Here is a 22,315-nt window from a genome sequence, read left to right as displayed (position 1 = left end):
TGGGCACTTGGAGGACGCGGACACAAGCTGTACATTCAACACTGACATACAGTATTATCACTTTTAAGTTGATGGCCAAACACTTGCCTATTAAACATCCAGCAAATACGTAGCAGCATTAGCATTTATTTGGAGCTGTGTTAAAGGTGCTCAATACAGAATTCAGAGCATATTTTGCCTCCATGCAGCTCTCAACATGGAGACAGCTGAGCTGATGGATAGCAGCTAACAGCGCTAACAGTGCAAACAACAGCAACAGCACTGACAAGAGCTAACAACTTAATTGCATCTAGGAGTTTGTGTGACAATTTGTGAGAGAATCATCAACTGGTCTGGAGAGAGACATTGAGTGAGAGTCACTGAAACCATTCTTGCATGGCTTTAATTTACTTGTTCAAATACAAACAGTTACTGCAGTACAGTAGTACCTAAAAAAAAGCCCCCCTTGCCTGTGCTCCCGTGTCCAACATTTACGACGTCTGTTGCGAAAGCTCAAGTGGGCTTAAGTATCTCCATCCTAGAGACACCTTCTTAGTGTCTCCAGGACATTAAAGTCAGAGTGTTACATGAGTGTTAAAGGTCTTGCTGCAGAAAGTTAGCGCTCCGGTGATTTAGAGCTTTGCTACATTAACAGTATCAGTCATGCTCTGCTTGGGGAAACCGGCTTCTCAACATATGGTGGCTTGGATAGGACCCAACAGTAAATTCAGTTTATATTGAATGTGCCATGGTAATTTAGCGCTGAACATTTCATTGTGTGTTAGAGCCGAGTTTGATCAGGATGTGGAAGCCGGAGAGAATATCGGGGTCTGTGGTGAAACGTAAGATATCCAGCAGCAGTGACAGCAGGAGAGAGTGTGTGTGATGTGTGTGTTTGTGTGAACGAGTGAGTGAGTGTGAGAGAGTGAGAGATAGAGAGAGATGACCATTCTTCTTTTGATTGCACAGAGTTTATGGGTGGTCTGTTGAGCAGCTGTGTGTTCATCATACTTTACATTCCTTTGGCTCTGGATTTGATTTTTTTTTCCCATGTTATGTTCAGGGGAAAATTTAAAAAATCTCTCTCATGTGTAATCATCTGAAAAATAAAAAAAAATTAAAGGTGCTGTGTGGTTTTTGACCACAAGTAACTCTATGGAGGAATGCTTTTATGAGTCTTTGTATCATGCACATGCACAAATGGGTGACACAATAGGCATTCCTACCGCTGGATCACTGATCACCAGTTGGTGGCAGTAACGCTGCAGAACATTAGACAGAACGCGCTAACTTTTGTTTGTTCAGATGAAAACTCCACAGGGGACTTTTAAATTGATCTCAATCTGTAGGCACAGTAATTTAAAAATACATCCTTGCATTTACAGTTAATCCCTGCAGATTATCTATAGAAATGAGTACACTATTGTGTCCAATTCTAGTGAGCACCTAAGAACAAGCAGGGTGGGATGCTACTCTGATATACACACAGTTGCAAGCATTCAGGCCCAATTAGGAGTGATGCTGCAAGGGCGTGAGATCAGGGACGCAGGGGCAGAAAGAAAGAGGTAGGGCAGTGCCAGAAGCACCGGGGGCAAATGTTGTGTTCAGCGAAGAGACCATGTACAGATGTGCTGGCTCGTCCTCACAAAGAGCCACTGATGTCAGCATTGACAACTAAAGACGTAGGCACAAATAAGGACTCTATTGTTATTCGCCTCTTAAAACACAACTCTTAAAAAAAAAAAAGCACTTGGAACAAGGACTGTGGGCAAGAAACAATCCCTGTGGATAACATGGTGTCTAATAATACTCTGTTACATCTAAAGTGGTATCTTCCGTTCCATAAATGTCATCACATGGTATCTATTGCTTACCCTGCCTCCTCTTCTCTCCTGTATAATTAAAGTAGCACGTTCCTTTCAGTGAGCATCACTGCAGGATGACGGTAAACTGAGGAGCCCACTGAGACCTATAAGAGGAGAAGCAGTATACCAGTTTGTATGCTCCATTGGACATGAAAATATAAATGAATGCTTCAAACAAGAGTGTAATTATAAAGGGATAAACGTGGTTATTCGAGAACTTGTTTTGGGACATGTATGATTATTTTTTGGCTGACGTTGTGGAGGGAAACAAGGTTCCAATCACCCCGCAATACGCCTGCTCTGATGTCATCCATTTGTCACGCTTCCTTCTTGTCAAAATCCTCTGGGAAAACAGCGCATAAAGCCGTAAAACTCCAATGCATCATAGATCGTGAGTGGAAAGTGCTTTCTAATCCTTCTTGTGCTGATTAATGCAGCCACTGTGACCATGGAGGCTGAAAAATAAGACAATAGGCAGAAACAATGAATGAATGCAGACTCGAATATTCTGATAATTAGGGCTCGTCTCACTCTTTAGTGGAAGGTTGCGGTCACTGTGACGGTGATTACATTGATTGTTGAACACGCTTCACATACTGGATGAATTTCACATTGGGGATCATGGCCAGTTAGGGTGCGCTGTAATTGTACACCTATTCAGGCTGCCTCGGGGGTTGATGATCAGAGTCATGTTCAAGTTCAGCAGTGTTGTGCCTTGGCTAAAAACTCTCCCCTGACCTCAGTGACTAATAAATGACTAATAAAGCAAAGCAGACACATGTCTCCAATCTAGCGGAACTTAACCCCTCTGAAACAACATGCCTATTATCCCAAGATACGCAGTTATGACTGCTTTACCATACAAAGCATTCCAGTCCATACAGTAAAGATCAAACCACATCGTCACATAGTTAAATATGTTGCTGTCTCCCTCAATGAATCTCTCTCCTTCACGCACTCTCTGGTATCATTATTTCTCCACAGACAACACCAGTCCTCCATCTGATCAGCAGATGGTCTGGACAGCATTATTAAGTGTAATTGGTGGTAATCTGGGGCGATTTTTTATTTCGGTGACACTTCATTTTCTATAATTCTCGCCTCTCCCTTTTAAGTCACCTAAGCGTTGTGTTAAGTGCCAGAGTGAGACTGTGCTTGTGCCAGCGTTTAATGTGTTCAAGTCTTCAGAGACATGCAGGCCTCAATGAAAAGCAGATGTGCAGATGGATAGATGGTTTAGGGAGAGGGAAGGGGAGCGATCAGAGGTGTACTATGCTTAAAGCAGGAGGAGGAGGCTGTTGGGGGGGGGGCGTTGGAGAGGGAAACGGGATGTCAGGAGTGTGATGCAAACATCTGAACCCAAGGTACAACAAGCTGCCAAAACCGCAAGACAGATGCCTCTGGAAATCCGATGTGACACCTCAACTGGCCCCACTTTGGCTCCATAAATCATAACACTCAGCACTTAAACAGTTAATAATGATCATTTTATTCCTATTTGCCCCAACGACAGCCCTACCTGCCACCGGTCTCCCCCTCTCTTTCAAAATGAGACAGGTCAACAGATACAAGTGTGTGACAGCAGCCTGCGGGACTTTGTAGAGGGATGCTCTGGTTGTGCGTCCTGTCTGGTGCAGATGTTGTGTATTAGGGTCCAAAGCCTTTCCCGGCTTCTCTGAATCTCATAACTCATGTCTATATTTGTGTCTGCGGCATAGGCCCGGAACTTATTTGTTTGCTTAGTAATAGATGTATGATTGAAAAACCTGAGGGCACAAGTAAATGAAAAATAACAATGTCTAGGGAGAAAGCTCCTCTTAAAGCAGGTGCGGAGCGAGGAAAGAAGAAAAACTCTATTAAATTACTGGTGGAGCACAGAAATGTCAGTGTTTTTGTAGCAGGATTACCAGTACCAGAAGACATGAGAACTTTCATGGGGATAAAATCAATTTGTTTTAGCTGATTTTAGCTGCTCTCAACTAGGTATCTTTGTTCGTCCCTGTTTTCCATTGGTCAACTTGGTCACTCAATAACCTCAGATTAGCTTCAAGAAAGTCAAATACAAAAGGTTAAGTGAAGAAAAGGGGCTCATGTGGCTCCAGAGGCATCCAGCTGAAAGCCTTGGCTATTTCTGTGCACTGCACAAAAACATCTTACTTCCAAAAGAGTAATAACATTAAAAGAAATCATTAGCACATATAACAGCTGAGCCCAGATGTCCAAGCAAACCTCTTTGTGGATACGTCTGGTTGTTCATGCTAAGTGGCTACAAAGTTTTAAGTGATACTGATGAATGCAGCGGTCGGTAAACGATTAGCTCTCCTGCCTTTTAGAGAAGAGGGCACATGTTGTGGGGAGCAGGCGTCTTTATAATACCAGACTTTTCAAATGGAGCAGCGCTAACCGCAGTCAAGAACACAAACAAATAGTTGGCAGCTAACAACGCTCCCATCCCGTCCTATCCCAGTGCCAGACTCGGTGCCCGCTGAGTCCCAAAGACCAACCACCTCACCACATGGCTTAAAGAAAGGGCGCTGCAAGTCAAAACCCAAACAGAGGAGAAAATGTGGGATTACGTGACTCCACACACACACACACACACACCTACACACACTCCTCCCTCTCTTTCTCTCTCTCACACATGTACACACACACACTAAAAAGAAAACTGAAGTCTTACAGAGGAAGATGCACTGAATAGCTGTGGTCATTCCTGATCACTTCCCGCAACATCCTACTAACTGTCACTTCCAATCATTTCCTCCGCTGTGCTCCCTGATTAACATAATTAAAACTTTACACTTGTGCATGTCACCACCTGGTGGTAGCACCTTGTCATTGGTCGTGTCCTCCAGGCCATCCCTTGTGAGAACAAATCTATCAACAGGCAGAGGTGGAATAGAACCAAGTACATTTAGTCAAGTACTGTACTTCAGTACAATTTTGAGCTACTTTACTTGAGTATTTCCATTTTCGGCTACTTTATACTTCTACTCCACTACATCTCAGAGGGATTACATGTATTTGACACTTTAGCTACTAGTTACATTTTACATAAAAAAATATGATATGCTTTTGTGATATGATGCAGTAATGTACTACTAAACTACCCAGTAGTGTATAAAGTATTTAAATTGACTCCAGATTGAAGAACTACAACATTAAAAGGTATTTTTTACTGATAAAAATGGAATAATATAATATTCTATGAGAATATAACACTTTAAAAAGGAGCGTTCTGCATAATGAGTACTTTCACTTTTGATACTTTAAGTACAATTTGCTGATAATACTTCTGTACATTTACTTAAAGTATACTGAATTCAGGACTTTTACTTGTAATGGAGTGTTTTTAGACTGTGGTACTTGTACTTTTACTTAAAGCTGCAGTGGGTAGAATTGGAGCAAATCTGATTAAAAAAAGTTATTTTTATAAAATTGTCGCTATATCCTGACAGAAGTGCATGAGACAGGTAATCTGAAAAAAATCCATGTGCCTCTGTGTCCTCCGGAGTCCTTCGGTGATCCTAACGGCATCGGCAAGATTTCACAGACCGGAGGAAAACAACCAGTCAGAGCCGAGCTGGAAGCTGCCGTCTCTGAGCAGCTGTCAATCACTCATGAACTCTGATCAAACGATCAAACTAGGCAGCGCTGATCAAATACTAATCACTATTCTGTTACTGTAATGCCTATTTCTCACCTCAAATGTTTTCAGAAACATCTTGTAGTGCACTCTTAAGCTATAAAATGAGAAAGTTTGCTCTGGCTGGTGGGCGGTGCTTGGTGTTTCCTCAACAGATCTCAACATGGCTGCCGGATCACAAACTTTCTCATTTAACAGCTAAACAGTACACTACAAGATTTTTGAAGTTTGACAGTTGGATCGGAGTTCGCGAATGATTGACTGCTGCTTCCGTTGATTGAACAGCCAATAGGAACGATGTCTCCCGTCATGGGCTAGATTTTTTTAAAGCCTGAAAACAGAGCCATGAGGAGGAGCAGAAGTCTAGTTTTCTCTCAGAACACTTGAATTACAATATGCTGAAAGGTTATTATGGAATTGTTGCCCAATGATGCTAAAAACATTCTGCCTACTGAAGCTTTTAGTAAAAGATCTGGGTACTTCTTCCACCACTGACAACGGGTGATCCACATCAATTGGAAAAAGACAAAAAAAAAGCATGGTCTTAAGAGAAAGATCTGCACATAATACTGTATAGGTTCAAGTCATCAGTCAGAAGTAACATAATATTCTGTTTAAATTTTAAAGCTGATAATTTCAAACTGGCCTCTAATGCAGCTCATTATCAGCTCTGTTGCATGCGATTCCTTGGACTGCCAACATTATTTCACTCAAACTCAGTGACAGAGCTTTCAATGGAACGAATGATAACATGTTTTAATAGAACATGATCCCACCCTGATACACATAAATGTGGCTGATAGTTAATTTTTGTTGTCATTTTTCAATCGAGGATATTGCTCCAGACATTGTGTCATTTTCAATAAAGATTAGTTTAAATGATCAATGGTTGTTAACGCTGGAGAAATAACAGACCTACATTGCGCAGTGAGTTTATTAAAATGACCCAGGTCAAAGTAATGCCTAAAACAACAGCCCTGCAATAAATCCTCGTATAACTTCATGAAGGTTGTAATTTCCAGTTATTGTTGAAACTGTGTTGATTCAACTTCATGGTCATTTTGGAGGTTGAATTGTATTACATTATACTGAGAAGTCTCCCTAAGATTTAGTCTACCCTCTTTGATCACTAGTTTTAGCTGGGTGAACCTAATAAACTGGCCACTGAGTGTATATCCTCAGAGGTTGATGTATAATTTCCACATTTTCACGTAAATAAATGCCCATATTGCTCGTCTCTTTTACAAACTAATATAAAGATTGAGTAACAGCAGTCACAGTTATGTAACATTTGCTATTCTAAGCTCAGTGTAAGCAGATCTTTTAATAATCATCTGATGCTCAGGAAGTGATGCATTGACGTTCCCACCAGTGAGATGATCAGAATCAACAGAACTGAGTAATTAGCATAAGCAACGATAACCACATGAAGATATCTGAACAGAAAAAGACCAGAGCTCAGCATACCGAAACCCAGACTTAATCACCAGGAAATCCGAGGAAAAGACATCATAGTGTTCGAAGACAATGTTTGCACACTGACCTCTGGGAACGGCAGTAAAAAAAGCACAGTATTGATTGATTATCACAAAAATAAGCATATCCTCTATCTTCAAGTCAAACTATCTTAGAACATTTTTTTAATACAACAAAAATGTGCATAATCAACAAACCACTTTAAAGCCACTAGTAGCCGCAATTCTATCCTGACAATCACTATCATAACAAGATTTTGCCCACAAATCTGTACACTGCCAGGATTAATCACAGACAATCACAACGTTTTACAAGGAATGCTCAGCCAAACCACATCCTCTAATTTGACTGAAAAGCCACATAATTGTAAAGGCCAAACAGTGTACAAAGCATCAGTCAGGCCCACAGACTGACTTGATAGACCGGCAGACGGACAAGACGTGATGCACTTGGCTGGCAGACGTGACAGGGACGTCTGGCTTAGTGACAGACACCTTTATAGGGCTGGTGAACAACACGGCTCCGGAGCCAGGCCAACAGCGCTGAAACCTCGGCATGGGATCAGGAGGTGCTTCAAAGCCTAACAAGAGGCTGCTCTGTTTGAGGAGGCGGCAGTAAATACTGGCAGAGCGATGCCAGTCCAGAATACTGACGAGCACTCGGCGCACCACACCCTCAGAGAGAGTGTTAAAGGTGAGACTGGTACACTTCTCAACAACTAAACATGAATAGTATTACAAAGTACATTTTAAATCCGTGTTTATTTGAAAGGTTTTAGATCTTGAATCTGTGTGTGCACATACGACTTTGAGTGCCTGTGTTTTTTCTGTGTTCACTCATGAGAATAACCAGTGTATATAAATCTGCTGTAAAAAATAAACATGGCGATTTAGTGCAGAAGCTGCGTTTTCCCCTTCCGAACAATAGGCCTCAGTTTGTCCGTGTGCCCGCTCAAGTCGTACCAAAACACAGCAGACGTCCCTCTGAAACTGTAGTGAAATCAGATCCATTTGTCAAACATCAACATGCCCCTCTATTTGTCAAAATTACTATAATAGCACAATAAATCTGTACTGTTATGGACGGCTGGGTTATTCAAATAACTTTTGTCAAACAGAGGTCATTTGAGATGATGGATTTATTGTCATGTTGAATTTATTCCATGTGGCATAACAACAAAAAAAAAGAGACTCATAATAGCACAATTTTATTTCGCCTATTTTTTAAATACAAATGGCATAAAGAAAGTGAGCTGTTAAGTGTCTTTTGTTTGTTTTTTGAAGTTCCTAAATATTTGACAATAATACATGTTTGCAAAGGTCTGTAAATTGCATTATTATGATGATTATTTTTACCATGAGCAATTATTACACTGCTTTGTTGAATACTTGACTTGTTCTACGGTCTGTTATTCCTTTAAAGCAGACCGCTGCTATGTATAACAGACCGTGGCTATGGACGCAGTTCTGATGTCGGACTCTGGTGGACCATTTTTGCGTCAAATTATTGATTTCTTAAGTAAGTAGCCGTGTAATACATCAGACCGGCAATACCTCATTCACAGTATACTTGCATGACCATGCCCCCTTTTGAAGGAAAACAATCCCGTGACTCTCATGGACGGGAACAGAGTAAAGAACCAAAGTCATTCATCCTCTATCTCTGAGTGTCATGGTAATCCATTCAATAGTAGTTCAGATATTTCAGCCATGGACCAAAGTCGTGGACTGACCAACCGACCGACAGACCATTGCCATCGCAAATCCATGGCGCTAGCATGACTAAAAATAGGCAGGACAAAAGCCTACTCAGCATTGAGCTACAAAGTCAGTGAAAAACATTGACTTGATATCCTCATAAGTAATCTCAGATATAGAAGCATCCAGATACTATGCTGTCTTACTTTGTTAGCCTAGTTCATCCCCGCGCCAGTGGCTTATTCTTTTTGGTCCAAGAGGCTGTCGGTCCAAAACTCACATTACTCCTTCAGTCCTCTTCAGCCAGCACCCAATATTTACAAGGAATCCCAAATCTGTGAGAGAATTCGATTGAACACAGATGGCAGGAAATTCCTCGGAAATGACAGTGGCCAAACTCAACCACAGAACATGAGAGTATCTCCATGTAGCAGACGCATCGAGGCCCTTCTGACAGATACTCCTTCTCCTTCACGCCCAGCACCGCCTCCTGCCATCGATTATAGTTTGACATGAGTAGAGATTTATATGACTTCTGTAAAACAAGTGATCAATTTGCAGCAATTACTGTATATTTCTAATGGGTTAGAGGCAGCAGTGGGGGAGAAACAAATGAATAGTTAGGAAAACGTCTGGAGGAAAACTCCCTTGATGGTCGGTGGTCCAACTGAGAGGTTGAATTTAAGTGATGGTAATTAGATCACATTCGAATGGAGCAACATTTGAAAATGATTATTTTGTTACCTACTCACAGTGCACATAACCTTCTGTTATTCTCAGAGGGGATGCTAGTTGTTTAAAACAAGGGCCAAACCAGATGTTTTTGGAACCAAAAGAGGAATCCAATTTCACTTCCTACTTCTTTGTTGCTTTTTGTTGTTTTAGCGCAGGAAGAATAATGGAATGTTACTTTGTGAAAATGATATGTTCAAAGCATGCATAGTAATTGCTTTGGCTTTTGAAGTTTCCGGTTAAAGTTGAGGCCAGTGCTTCTCCTCCACAGTGTCCACAATGAATATTAGCAAGTCAGGATGATTAGGGGTTAACTTGCCACCAAAACGGAGCTCTTTGAGGAAAATGGGTTTTTCAAAAGCCCATAAATTTGCTTTGACAGCCGAGGCACAGAGGGTAAGCTTTTATTTTGATTTGATTACTGGTGTTGTTTCATGTCACCGGTTTATAAAACCCTATATTTCAGCACACAAAATAAGCTGGTCTGCTCAAACACAAGGCACTAAATCCTTCTGCTTATCCTCAAAACAAATGTTATCTTTCAACGCGGGACACATCACACAAGAAAAAGCACACTACAACAATGCCCAGCTATGTGAGAGAATTCGACTGTGGTACAGTCATTATCTGATGATGCACTTCAGTTCGGTCATGGAGTGAGATGACTTCACTTGCTGACAACGTGGTTTATCTTGTTTTAGATGATTTTCTTCAAACACCGATGACACTTCTGACACACATAGCAAAATGGTTAATGTTCTGTGACTGATTCAAACCAACAGTGAGGAACAGTGCAAAAGACCTGCTATTATTGCACAGCAGTCAACATCCACCCACCAAAGGGCATTAACTTGGCGGAAAAATGACCCCCTCCTACACTCAGAGGGCACCACAGTATTGGGGTTTTCATAAATATACAGAATAAATAAGAGAGAGGGCCCCAGGTTTTCCACTGAGCAAACCTGTGTTGAGTTTCAAACCACACATACCTAAGGAAGTCAGCAATACCATTCTTTTATTGTGTGGGGAGTCCTCATTCACCAAAGGCTTTGGCACTGAGGACCACCCCCCCTCACAACCACACACACACACTCACAAACACAGATCACACATTGCGACAGGAACACACTCTCTAGGTAACTTGAGATGAACAGTCCAGCAGACATTATATATCACTTCACATCAAACAGAGCTCCATAATGCTGCTGTGAGGAGGGACACTGCAGTTCATCTCTCTACAACCTCAGGAAGAGCCCACTGTTGGCCACCGCTTGAGCAGCGGTGGCATGACTCCTCCTGAGCCCCCGTGGTTACACGGATTAAGGCTCAGTGGGGCCCGTAAAAACCCAAAATGGTACCAAATGACACCTATGGAAACACATTCAATCTTGTGCGGTGGGAGGTCAATACACAGCTATTTACACAGACAGCAGTGCTGTGTGTTGGAACGGACAGGGCCACCATCAAAGAGTTTTATGAGCAAATATATTCTCACTGCGTAAGCATTTTAGATGTCCAGGCATTAAAGGCCTCCTGTGTTTTCCCTCTTGTTTAATGGCTGTAATAAGATTCCTTTTATTATGATTTCTGCTCTAGCTGTGTCCCCTCACCACGTGAGTCAGCCGATGGTTACGGCCAAAGTGAGACACAAGTTTCTTCTCAGTAGTAAAGCAATTTCAGAGTCGGAACTTGTCACTATTTGACTGTGGGTGAGCCCCAGCACCTTCATAACATCTAGGGCTGTCAAAGTTAACACAATAATAACGCGTTAACGCAAATTTGTTTTAACGCCACTAATTTCTTTAACGCATTAACGCGACTTGCTATTTTTACGCTGTAGCGGGCTCAGTTTTGAAGCTGAGATACTAGAATCATATGAAACTAAGAAAACCTAAGGAATCCATCGGTACTAATCATACAACTAGCTTGTCCTGAAGGAGGCTAAATAACTCTCCAAACTTACGCTAAATTTTGGCGAGGAAAAACTGGCATGGCCATTTTCAAAGGAGCCCCTTGACCTCTGACCTCAAGATATGTGAATGAAAATGGGTTCTATGGGTACTCACAAGTCTCCCCTTTACAGACATACCCACTTTATGATAATCACATGCGGTTTGCCGGCAAGTCATAGTCAAGTCAGCACACTGACACACTGAATTTGCGATTAATTGCAATTAACTATGGACAACCATGCGATTAATATTTGAACCGATTGACAGGCCTAGTAACATCACAATAACTAAGAACACATAAACGGGGATTAGCATGATTGAATCTGGTGCTTCAACAAGAACTCATAAATTTAAGGTGTACTGACACATGCGGGACAAAGACGTACGGTGCAAAAGGACATACAGGTACTGTCAACAAAAGACAATAGATATCATCTATCACCCGTAGACCAAGAATATATGATATGTAAATGTAGGTCATGTACAAAATACATGGTACATTATACAAAACTAACCAAACTACACAAAGTCTAGAATTAAAGTGACCATAATAATGTGGGAAAAGCAATACATACATGTTTCATGACATATTAAAATTTGACGTAGATCACAGAACATTTATGTATACAGTATGTGTGCATATACAGCACACAACTTCTTAACATCTGTTCATATTACATCATAATGTATGCACATAAATGGATATATATAGCCCCCTGTTTGATTCTGGATAGGGACTAGGGCTGTCAATGAATATTCTCAATTTGAATATATATTTGAATAGTAAAAAAAAATGATATTCAAATATGAAAATGAATATGCAATAGTGAAAAAAAAGCAGCACTACCGCGGCTGTCTGCCTTGCGCGCACTGAATGCACCACATGACGGGAGTCACACAACGTCATTTTCATTGACTGAAAATGAAACGTAACGTTAGGTCAAGCTGAACAAGGAATAATTCAACAACAATCGTAATGATGGCAGAGAACTCAGCCACAGAGTGTGAAACCGTGTCTTAACAGCAAGCGTTACGTTACGTCGTGTAAACAAACCACGTACCACTAGCTGTGCACTCAAGGTCAGACTAGAGACGTAACCACTTAAAAGACGGGTGAGTAGTACATTTGTACTTTTTAAACAGAAAACACATTTTTCGAATAGTTTGAACCTATGGGTTTTTTAGAACAAATATTCAAATTTCAATTTTGGATAATTTTTAAAATCCCTAATAGGGACCATAGCTGCTGGAATAAAGGCAAAAATGCCCCTAAAAGAAGCAGCACATACCAAGCAAACAGGAATGGCTCAGAGTACTAAGTTGACTATATATCAACCCGAGTGGTATACACTCAAAAGTAAAAAGTGAAGGTTGTTTAGTTGATAGATTTTTGGATGGGTCCGTGGTGAGAAGGAGCCTAATCAGACGATAACGAGCAGAAATAAAGAAATCATTCTTCATCATCATCTTGGCCTCTGCCATGATGTGTGTTGTTTGGCTGCTCTTTGCCTGAGAGTGTGAGGCCTGAATAAAGAGGGAACCTTGAAGGGCTCTGGCCTGTACTATGTGTCAAGCCTTTCACATAACCTGGCACTCATTGTGAAGCTCTTTTACGAACCATAAAAAATATTCATTTCGCCCCTGACCTGTTTTCCAATATAGGCTCCCAAACCCATAAAAGGGGTTGCTTTTCATTTATTTTTATTTGAAGAACTTTGAAATGCAAATGTTTGTTTCTTTGCACGTTAAAATTGAGAGAAGCCATCTTAAAAGAGAAATTTGATGTGAAATATGAATTCTGGCCATTTTACATCATCCCTAACATAAACATGCGGGTTCTCAGTGCAAGTCTTTTTGTGCTGTTAATTGAGTGTACTTTGGCAGGCTGCAGTGTACATATACTGATGCTTTGCCTCTCTCGCTGGACTCCTTCATGACTCAGAGCTCTTGAGGCTTGTAGAAGACTGGCATCTTTACAGTGGCCTAGATTGGCCATATTTTCGTGTCAAATGACAGGGCTGGCCCTGTAAAAGTGGGCACTGTGGTAAACTGTGCATTTACATTTACGGCTAAAGCTATCAAGGACATGGCTAACAAGTCTTGTTGACTTTTGTTGAATTGCGGTTTTAGGGGTTACACGTTAAATATTTCTATCCCTGCAGCCTTTTCTAGCCCTCAAATGAAAGTACATCGTTGCTATGCTTCATTTTTTTTTAAATTCATTCTATTCAGTTTATAGTTACTGTTGAACTTTTCTAGTTGGAATAAAAACCTGCATTCTTTAGAACAATAATGATTGAGTTAATGCAAAAAAATTTGATTTATTGTTCCCAGTGTATCAAATCATTCTCAAAAATTTGCAAATAATAAAAAACACATACTGGCAATTTATGCTGGAAGCCAGTACTGCACTGCCATTTATGTGCAATCAGATATGAGTACCATACCAAGACAATCAAAGCACCACAGATGCATACAAATGACTCAAATTAAACTTGAATTACTCATCACTAGGCATTACGCATCAATGCCATTTTAAATACTTAAAACATACTTGGAAACATTCAGATATTTTTCCAAGATGACAGGTTTCATACAAGCGGTGATGCTTAATGCAACATGTCAGGTCAACCATTCCATGTACAAAGTCCGACTGTGCCCACGCCTGGCACGAGGCCTGGACTGCATGTTGTTTGTTTGAAGTGGTACGCAAATATGGCGAGAAGACAAGGCAGAGTCATATCTGATAAGTGTTGGTGGTACTATTGTGTTCAAGTGGGGCAATGGGCAATGTGTTTAGTAGTAGAACCAAAGGGCTTTCTTGGAAAACATGGGAAGTACGAGGGGTTGGGGGTGATCATCAATGAAATGTGAAACCGGACAAAAAGGCCATGTTTCATCACCTGTATCGTCGGGCAAAAATATTTGTTTTGCTTTTCCCGTCAAGTTAGTTGGCAGGAGACACTGTGATGACGCAACTTTTGTTACCAAACCAGCTATCATCTTAAACGCAGAGTTTAAATTCAAGCCAGACAGTCAAAATCTTGGCTGTTTGGTTTATGGTTGTCAGTGTGAATTGTTACTTGCTGATTTTGGTGATTTATTTTCACAGTAAATGTAAAGCACAGTTTGAGTGTAACAAATGCTTACAGGGAGAATAAAGAAAACATGACAATTTGTTGTACAATATTTGCTTTGCTTTGTTGTATACTATTATTGGGAGAAAAAAACACAAGCTTTCACAATGCAGTGCAGTAACAATGCTAAACCTTTAATTATACAGTTCTTTTTCAACTCAGGCAACAAAGCACTAAATAACAGATTAAACAATAAAACTATCGTCATTCAGTGCAGTATTTCTATGCTTTTGCTCACTTAACATGTCCTGTATCGTATTTCCAACAAACCCTGAAAGGCCTGTAACACAGTAAGCCTGTGTGTTCCTCTACAGGACAGCAAACATACTGTCAAACTCTATGGAGCGCTGCAGAACGCACCGGGCTGTGTAATGCTGTGGAACAAGCAGCAGGTATTTGTTAGTTAATCAGCGTTTGACTTAAGCAAGAGGCTGAGGTTGCGTTCAGGAGCAGCAGGGCTGTTTTGACTAAGCCATCTCAGCAAGGGCCCGGTCATGGAGACTCCCAGCATTTGTTAAAGATTAGCGGCTTAGTCCTGATGTACTGAGCCCGGGTCAGGCAGAGTGCAAGGCTCGGACGTTAGGCGAGTTTCACCCTATCTCTCCCATCTGCAGCTCTCACACAGCATATCTACTCGTCCGGGTACATGAGACACACTGAATAATGTGATTAAAGGTTTTGGAGTTCGCTGAGGGGAGATTGTACAGAAGTTGTTCCTTCAGGAAGCAGCATTACCCCGTTTGACAGACAGTCACTAAGGTCACGCCACAGAGGCATTTACGGCATATACAAAGTAATAAGCGTATCAAGATTGCCCTTCTTACCCTATATACTAAAGTTTCTTATTCTGCGTACCATCTGTGTACATGTGTGTGCCTTCTGTGTGTCATGCTTTGGTTGGTTTCTATTGCATTGGAGTGTACTATCAGATGTGAATGCTTCCAGTCAGAGTATCTATGCTGAATAAAGGAATAACAATAACCCACATGCTCTCAGCCTATCATTAGCCAAAATGCTAAATGAAAACCAACTGTGTGGGAACAATAAAATAATTTGTCAGGGGAGAAGGGTGCAGATAAATTCTGAAAGCGTTTTCCAATTGGCTGAGGCTCTTGTACGCTGGGCCAAGTGCTCAGCACCTGGCTGTCACGGCACTGACGCTGCCTAATTCATTTTAGCTTTCAAACACATGCCTATTAGATCACTGTCGATACGAGCTGAAAGTGCCTGATTAGGCTTTTTATTGGTATTAGTCATCATGTGCTGCGAGCTGACTTTTTAAGGGTAAAAGTTAGATAAACAGAAAGGAGAGAAATCTTGCTTTCCTCTCCTTTCTTCAGTCCCTCAATCTGTCCTCTAAATCTGTGACTCAGCTTCAGTGAGGACATACTGGGGCTAAGCCAGGTACTCATCCCAAATATTCTTGTCAAAAACTCCTGGTCATATATAAAATACATTTTTCTGCTATGGGAATTTTTATTGGGTACTGAAGCCGTGTGAACCCATGTGTCTTGTCCGTGTGGATCCAAGATTCTCAGCATATCAGTTTTAAGGTAAGCAAAGCTTCATTTTGATGGATTTTGGCTTCCTTGTAAAGGTTGAACACAGAGCTGGGGGAAACGGCTGTAAATGTCAAGCCAGCTAGGACAGCTACGCACTGGTTCCAACTGGGCTCAAATCTTTCAACTCCCATTCTTAACATAACCTGCCCGCCACCACTATCTTTATTAAATATGACAGAAATCAAGGTTTGGAAGGTCCAACGGGTCGCGATCCAAAGCAAACGTTTCATATCTTGATAAAAACAGACATCTTCTCGTAAACACCCACAAACGCACAAATACCTCATCACATACAGTATGTGCAAATGCACTGATGCACAAAAACCCACAGATATTAAAGGGTAACTTCAGTATTTTTCAACCTGTTTTTGTGTCTAACTGACTAATAGGGACAATAATTTCTACAAATGGTCCCGTATTGAAGGAGAGCGCTGTAGACGGCAGCTGTTCATAGGCTGCAATATGAAGCTATTGGGGCAAGCTGGCACCGTCATTTACGTCCACTAAAAGTGCTTGTTTTTGCCATAACAGACTCTGATTGTTATTATAAGTGTCAGACAACATGATAGAAAGAGTCTCGCTCAAGGAGAAGTCTCGCTCTGATATCTGGCAAGGTGATGTGTTACCAGAAGACAACGGTGGAATAGTGGAGTACATCTACAATGGAAACATGAGTGCCAGCCGGGCAGAGTTTGTTGTGTTGGAGTACAGAAAGCGTAGCTTAGTGTTATCTAAAAGATTTTCAGTGTCATGGCTGAATATTTAGATGATTTCGAGAATGTGGATGAGGTCGTCCTCTCCTCATTTCGCACATGCCCATTGTTGCTTTGTGTGATGAGCATGTACCAGAAACAACAAAGATGGCGGACTACCGACTTTTTAACATTTTGTTAGCGTTGCTCGGACTAATTACTACATTTGAAAACTGTTCCAGTCACAGGAGGCCAAAGCAGGGAACACATTAAACATGTCGAGGCTTAATGGTGATTGAATGTGCTTTTTGGCGATTGATGGCAAGGTTTGGAGCACTCAGAAGGACAATGGACATAAACCTGAATGACCTCCCTTTCATCATTTATGCATGTGAAGAGACAGTTGAGGACAGCAGAGTGATGACAGTCATGCAGTTCAACCAGGAATCCCAGCCCCCCACCAACAATAACCATTATCGAACTGACTGTAATGAAGCCGAAGGAAAGGGAGTGAGAACTGTGGTAACAAAAATCCTTGACCCTTAACTTGTGATCTCACTTGTGGTGGCATGTAAATATTACAGCAAGCAGAGCGTTTTGAGTCGTCTTTGCGTTTGAGTGTGGACGGGGATATTTTGTAAAACGAAGGTCATGTTTTTTTTTTTTCAAACGGATGGGAAAATATCCGTTTTTAAAAATATCTGTATACGTGTAGACAGGGCCTTAGTGAGCATAACCTTACATTGATGTGGTTCACTTGCTCTCTCAGCTCATTTAGCAGCTGCTGTCTGCAGTGTTCTCCCTAAATACTGGACCAATTTGAAAAATGTGTTGTTCCATTAGTCATTTAGACACAAACGCATGGGAAAATAGGGTCCAGATTGAAAAATACCAAACTTACCCTTTAAGTATGTCTTCAACTGTTCCCAAAGCATTAAATTACCATAACATCTCTTTGGCGATTGATTCAGTCGTTGAAAAATATCAGTGGGTCAGCATTTACTTTAGCAAGTATTGAGATTTCTTACTTTCAAAAACAAAGTTGTGTGTCCTGTTTTGGAAACATGCAACAAGTGGCTGACCGGTGTTGCAACAGATTTCATTCTCAAGCCAAAAAAAGCCAAAAACAATAACATTTTGCACTGCGATGTATTAACCTCTTCACTAGACTTTTCTGTTGGATCTCTGCTCTAATTATCTGGCACAAAGTGTGTGTATCTTTTATTAACTTTTAAAGGTTTTAATGTTCAGAGTTCATGAACATGTCCATTCTGTCCTCCACTTTGACCCAAACACACAAATACACACACACCGTCCAAATCTGCTCACTAATAAAACTGCCAACAACTAGCCCCATAAGAGATCCTCAGTGTCCAACATGATGTTTGTGTTAAGCAGTGTATTATAGAAGCCGACTTCTGGGTCTTGGGGGGAATGTTAAGCATGTTAATGAAGAGTGCATACTGAGGCTATTACTCTGTGTAATATGGATCCATTTAACACACTTACTGCTTAGCCCATATGAACTATATGAAGAAAAGGGGTCCTACATTTCTACATACACATCCTGGCAACAGTAAATCAAAGAAGAACAGAACTGATCGTCTTTAACAAAACACCTTAAAGCACAATTGTTTCCTCATTTAGAAATACAGGAAAACACTGTCAACAGAATGAAAACTTTACAGCTTTCTTTCCAATGCAATATGATGTAGAGAATATAAAGCAGACAGATACGACAGGAGCCAGAAGATAACAGATGGCTCTGCTGTTTCCAGTGGAAACTTCTGGACAGAGCAACCGACTCATCTGTGAGCTGTGGTTTTCAGTTCCAAAGGGTGAAATCAAGCAGACATCTCTGGTAGGCAGTGACATCAGTACAAGCCAATGTCATCTTAGATTCCTTCAACACCCTGTCTGGCAAATGGTCTGTCAAAGATGATTAAAGAAAGACAATGACACGTAACAGACAATAAATAGACAATCCTTGGATTAGCTGAGAAAATGGAAAAGGAATATGAATCAACAATGCTCACCCTCCCCTTTACAAATCAAGATGGCCTTAAGGCACTATACCTCCATCTGTTGGTGGTTGTAGTTGGACAACTACCAGGTGTTAGGGTGTGTGGCTAAAGTGAAGCGGAGCCTTCTTGGATTTAGTAAAGCAAGACTCGGTCAAAACCGAGTATATGCCTGGATCGTGTATGGTCAGTCTGTGAATTTGTCGCTAAATTGTTATACAAATAGTCAGTGGTCATGTCTATAATGTTAAATCCAGCGGTACGTGTCCACCAGGTCCGGCGAGGACACTAGGGGACGCACTGCTCCACTAAACTGGCCGTTCAAGCGGTGCCGTACCCTATTGTGGAACGCACGTGATTGATCCCTGGTTTTCTGCTCGCCGTTTCAAACATTAAACAACATGGCGGCCTGCTTGTAAACTTGCCACTGCTGAATCTTGTTTATTTTATAACTAGATCGCCTAGTTTGACAGCTTGGTCCAAGTTTCGTGAGCCGGATGCGTCGCGCTGGACAGGCTCATTTGCATAAAAGGACTGTTCCCCGCCTTTTCATTTTGAAAGAACAAAGGCAAATGAGGAAACTACCATCACTCGGCCGACCAATCGTGTAACTTCATCACTCAGTCACTCAGACTTTTGCGTTTGTAGGGCTGGCCCTCTGCGGTCCAGCCAATAACACAAGTGAAAAGCATTATTGTCTTGTTTGCTGTTCCAGCACTACATGGGGAGTTCTCACACAGAAGACATTCCCACACAACGAAAAAAAGTCACAGCATCACAACATGGGAAATTGCATCTTCTTATCACATACTTTATCTCCTTGCTCTGATATTAGCCCACTGAAAACAGCTTTCCCTTTCAAACATAATTGCCTGTAAAAAGTCTGTAAAAATAACCCTGAGCGTTACAGATCACAGTGCTGGCATAGAGCCTCTAAACTTTATTAACATCCAGAGTCGGCCTGGCGAAGCTCCCAGCTCCCTGCAACTTGCACTTACAAGCGTTAACCTGAGCAGGGCATCAGCCTCACTTTCCAAAAATCCTCTATTTCCTCTCTTCATGCAGCATCGTGCTGTCCAGATTTGCAACTAAAAAAGAAACTTTTTGACAAAACACCAGTCCACCTGTGCTACATTGCTGCTTGTGTGCTTTGGATGAACAGGATGATATCACTCTTGGCACTCATGGAACCCTTACAGGTCCTGACTTCAAGCAATACATAAGCTATAATAAATTTTCTCAAAGATTCACTTGCCAGTGCTTTAAAATATATCATTGAAAGAATAATTCAATAGATATTGACTCATTGTGATGAAACTTGGCTCTCTATGTAGGACAATAAGGCGTACAGATCTATATCTGCCAAGACATAATGCACATACGAATATCTGAGTCCAAATCAAGTGCAAGTCGTCACGCTCAGGGTTTGTGATTGATGTCGACCCACATCATTCACCGACAAGCAAAAGTACTTTTTCTCTAAGCAACCTTTATTCTGCCGTTCCTTTGTGCACTTATTAGTCCCGGTAAGCAAGTTAATAGAGAGCAGGAGCTGGACTGCATTGCACATGACTAGAGAATAAGTAATTCTTCCAGAATGCTGGGCTTCTATTAACAAGCACTAATAAAGTATATAAACTGCACTATTAGACTTTATAATGTCTTTCATAGTCCTCTGGGGCAGCGCCAGCCAATGGTGCAGTGAGCTGACTGGGCACTGCCCCATGGCAGCTTCCTGGCAGAGAGACGGAGAGAGAACAAGAGAGAGGATAAAACTCAAGCTTTTTGGCTGCTTTCTCCTCCGCTCTAATGAAGGCATTAAAACAGCCTCGGCTCGCATCATGTTTGCCCATTTGTTTTTGACCACTCGGTTGAAGCCAAGGTTTGATTGGCTGGCTGATTAATCTCCAACATGACCAGCCTAGTAAAAAAGGGCAATTTCAGACAACATTTAAAAGAGTTGAGCATTTGAAACTGTTGCTGTAGCAGTTTTAAATGGTGATCTGTTTCCAAAGAAGTGATGCACACTTAGCAACTATTACGTGTTGTGAATGTTACTCACATCTTGATCACAGTTAAAGAGATAAACTGCTGATACAGTAGTAGGTGGAAAAGATTAAATGGGAGCCTCCTCATGATCGAGTCACACGTTCAAAACTGCCCTTTCACACTCAAACAATCTGTGTTCTTGCAGCTTGTTTAAGGAGGTCAGTGAAGCCCTGATCCTAATGGCCACATCGCTCTCCTGCCACCACTCTCTCTCTCTCTCTCTCTTTTGGTCTCTCTCTCCAGCTGACAGCTGCGAGGGCCCAGTCAGCTCTGGCAGAGGCAGCGCAGCGGCGGACGGCCGTCTTAACTGCCGCAGTCAGAGCGGAGCGGATTTTTCTTTGATGAAACACAGCAGCGTCGAGCCAAGAACAGCAAGTGGCACAGCCGAGATGTAAATCAAAAACCCACCCGTGTGCTAAGTCATACACATAGAGGTCTGCGAGAGGAGTCGCTGCTGTCTGAAAATGCATGAGTAATACAGACTCTATAGACATGTGGTCAGCTGTGGCATGTCTGTCCAGGCGAATGGAATCAGAGAGAAGTATCTTTACTACAAATAGTTAAAAGGTAAAACAAATCTGGTCTTATTCACAAAGATCTGGCAGCCTATTCTTAAAAGTGTAGTGTGTGAAACTTTGTGAGTACTTCTCAGGGCAAGGTTTAGACTAAAAATACATTTTTATGATGACATATCTGAGCCAATTCTGCAGCTTTTTTTTTTATTAAACTGAGGCCCAGAGCACATTTCTTCTGGTATTCCAGTGATATTTCGACACTTACTCAAACCAGATCATATTTTTGCTATGTGACTGGTTGGATTCATTGGCAGAATGAAAGTCAGAATTCCTTTGGTTACAGTGAGATGCAATAGTCATACCACACTGGTCACATAAGAATGAGAACATTTGACCCGACCGACACGACTGTGGAGAAGGAAAAGGACAGCGGAGAGGTGGCAGCGCTAAAATTTAGGGCTGGGACGACAGACCTATCTACAGATTCGATACTATCACAATACTTGGGTGCCGATTCAATATGTATTGCGATTTTTAAGTACTGCAATTCTACAAGTATTACGATTCGATTTTGCGACTTATTGCAATTTTTGAAAACTTTTTTAACACTAGACCATGGGAAAAAAGTTGAATCATACACTTCTAGGGACTTTTACTTAAAACATTGGTAAAATGGTAAAATGTAGGTAGAGATGTCCTGAAGTCAAATATATCAGTCGTTGTCAGGCATTATTTATAAAAAAAATTCTAGCAACCCAAAAATCAAAGAATACAGACATATTCCTCACAAATTAGTGGCATTTTCTTTTTAATTTATAAGGGACATGTAATGTTTTATACTTCTGGTGAATACAGTCCAAGCAATCTTATGTCCATATATGTATTTTGTATATACAGTTCCCTTTGTTAACACCTTATTTTGAAAACCGGATGTAGTCACACGTGTATACTTCTGCTAACTACACAAAGTCCGACGCTAGCTCTGCCATCAG

At 41.2% G+C, this 22,315-nt stretch overlaps 1 protein-coding gene across 6 annotated transcripts in view; it reads right to left on the bottom strand.

The window, feature by feature from the left end:
* LOC119488229 (zinc finger protein GLIS1) overlaps positions 1-22,315 on the bottom strand; it is an 85,525-nt gene that overhangs the window by 50,533 nt on the left and 12,677 nt on the right. The window contains exon 1 of one of the 6 annotated variants that reach the window (XM_037769683.1): positions 1,854-2,086. The exons of the other annotated variants lie outside the window; for them this stretch is intronic. The gene's annotated coding sequence lies outside the window, so the exon portion shown is untranslated. Of the gene's footprint in view, positions 1-1,853; positions 2,087-22,315 lie in introns of those variants that run through there. 6 annotated transcript variants of the gene reach the window in all.

Source organism: Sebastes umbrosus, chromosome 5, assembly GCF_015220745.1.
Source record: "Sebastes umbrosus isolate fSebUmb1 chromosome 5, fSebUmb1.pri, whole genome shotgun sequence".
NCBI lineage: Eukaryota > Metazoa > Chordata > Actinopteri > Perciformes > Sebastidae > Sebastes > Sebastes umbrosus.
This window is presented reverse-complemented; position numbering and strand designations above follow the sequence as displayed.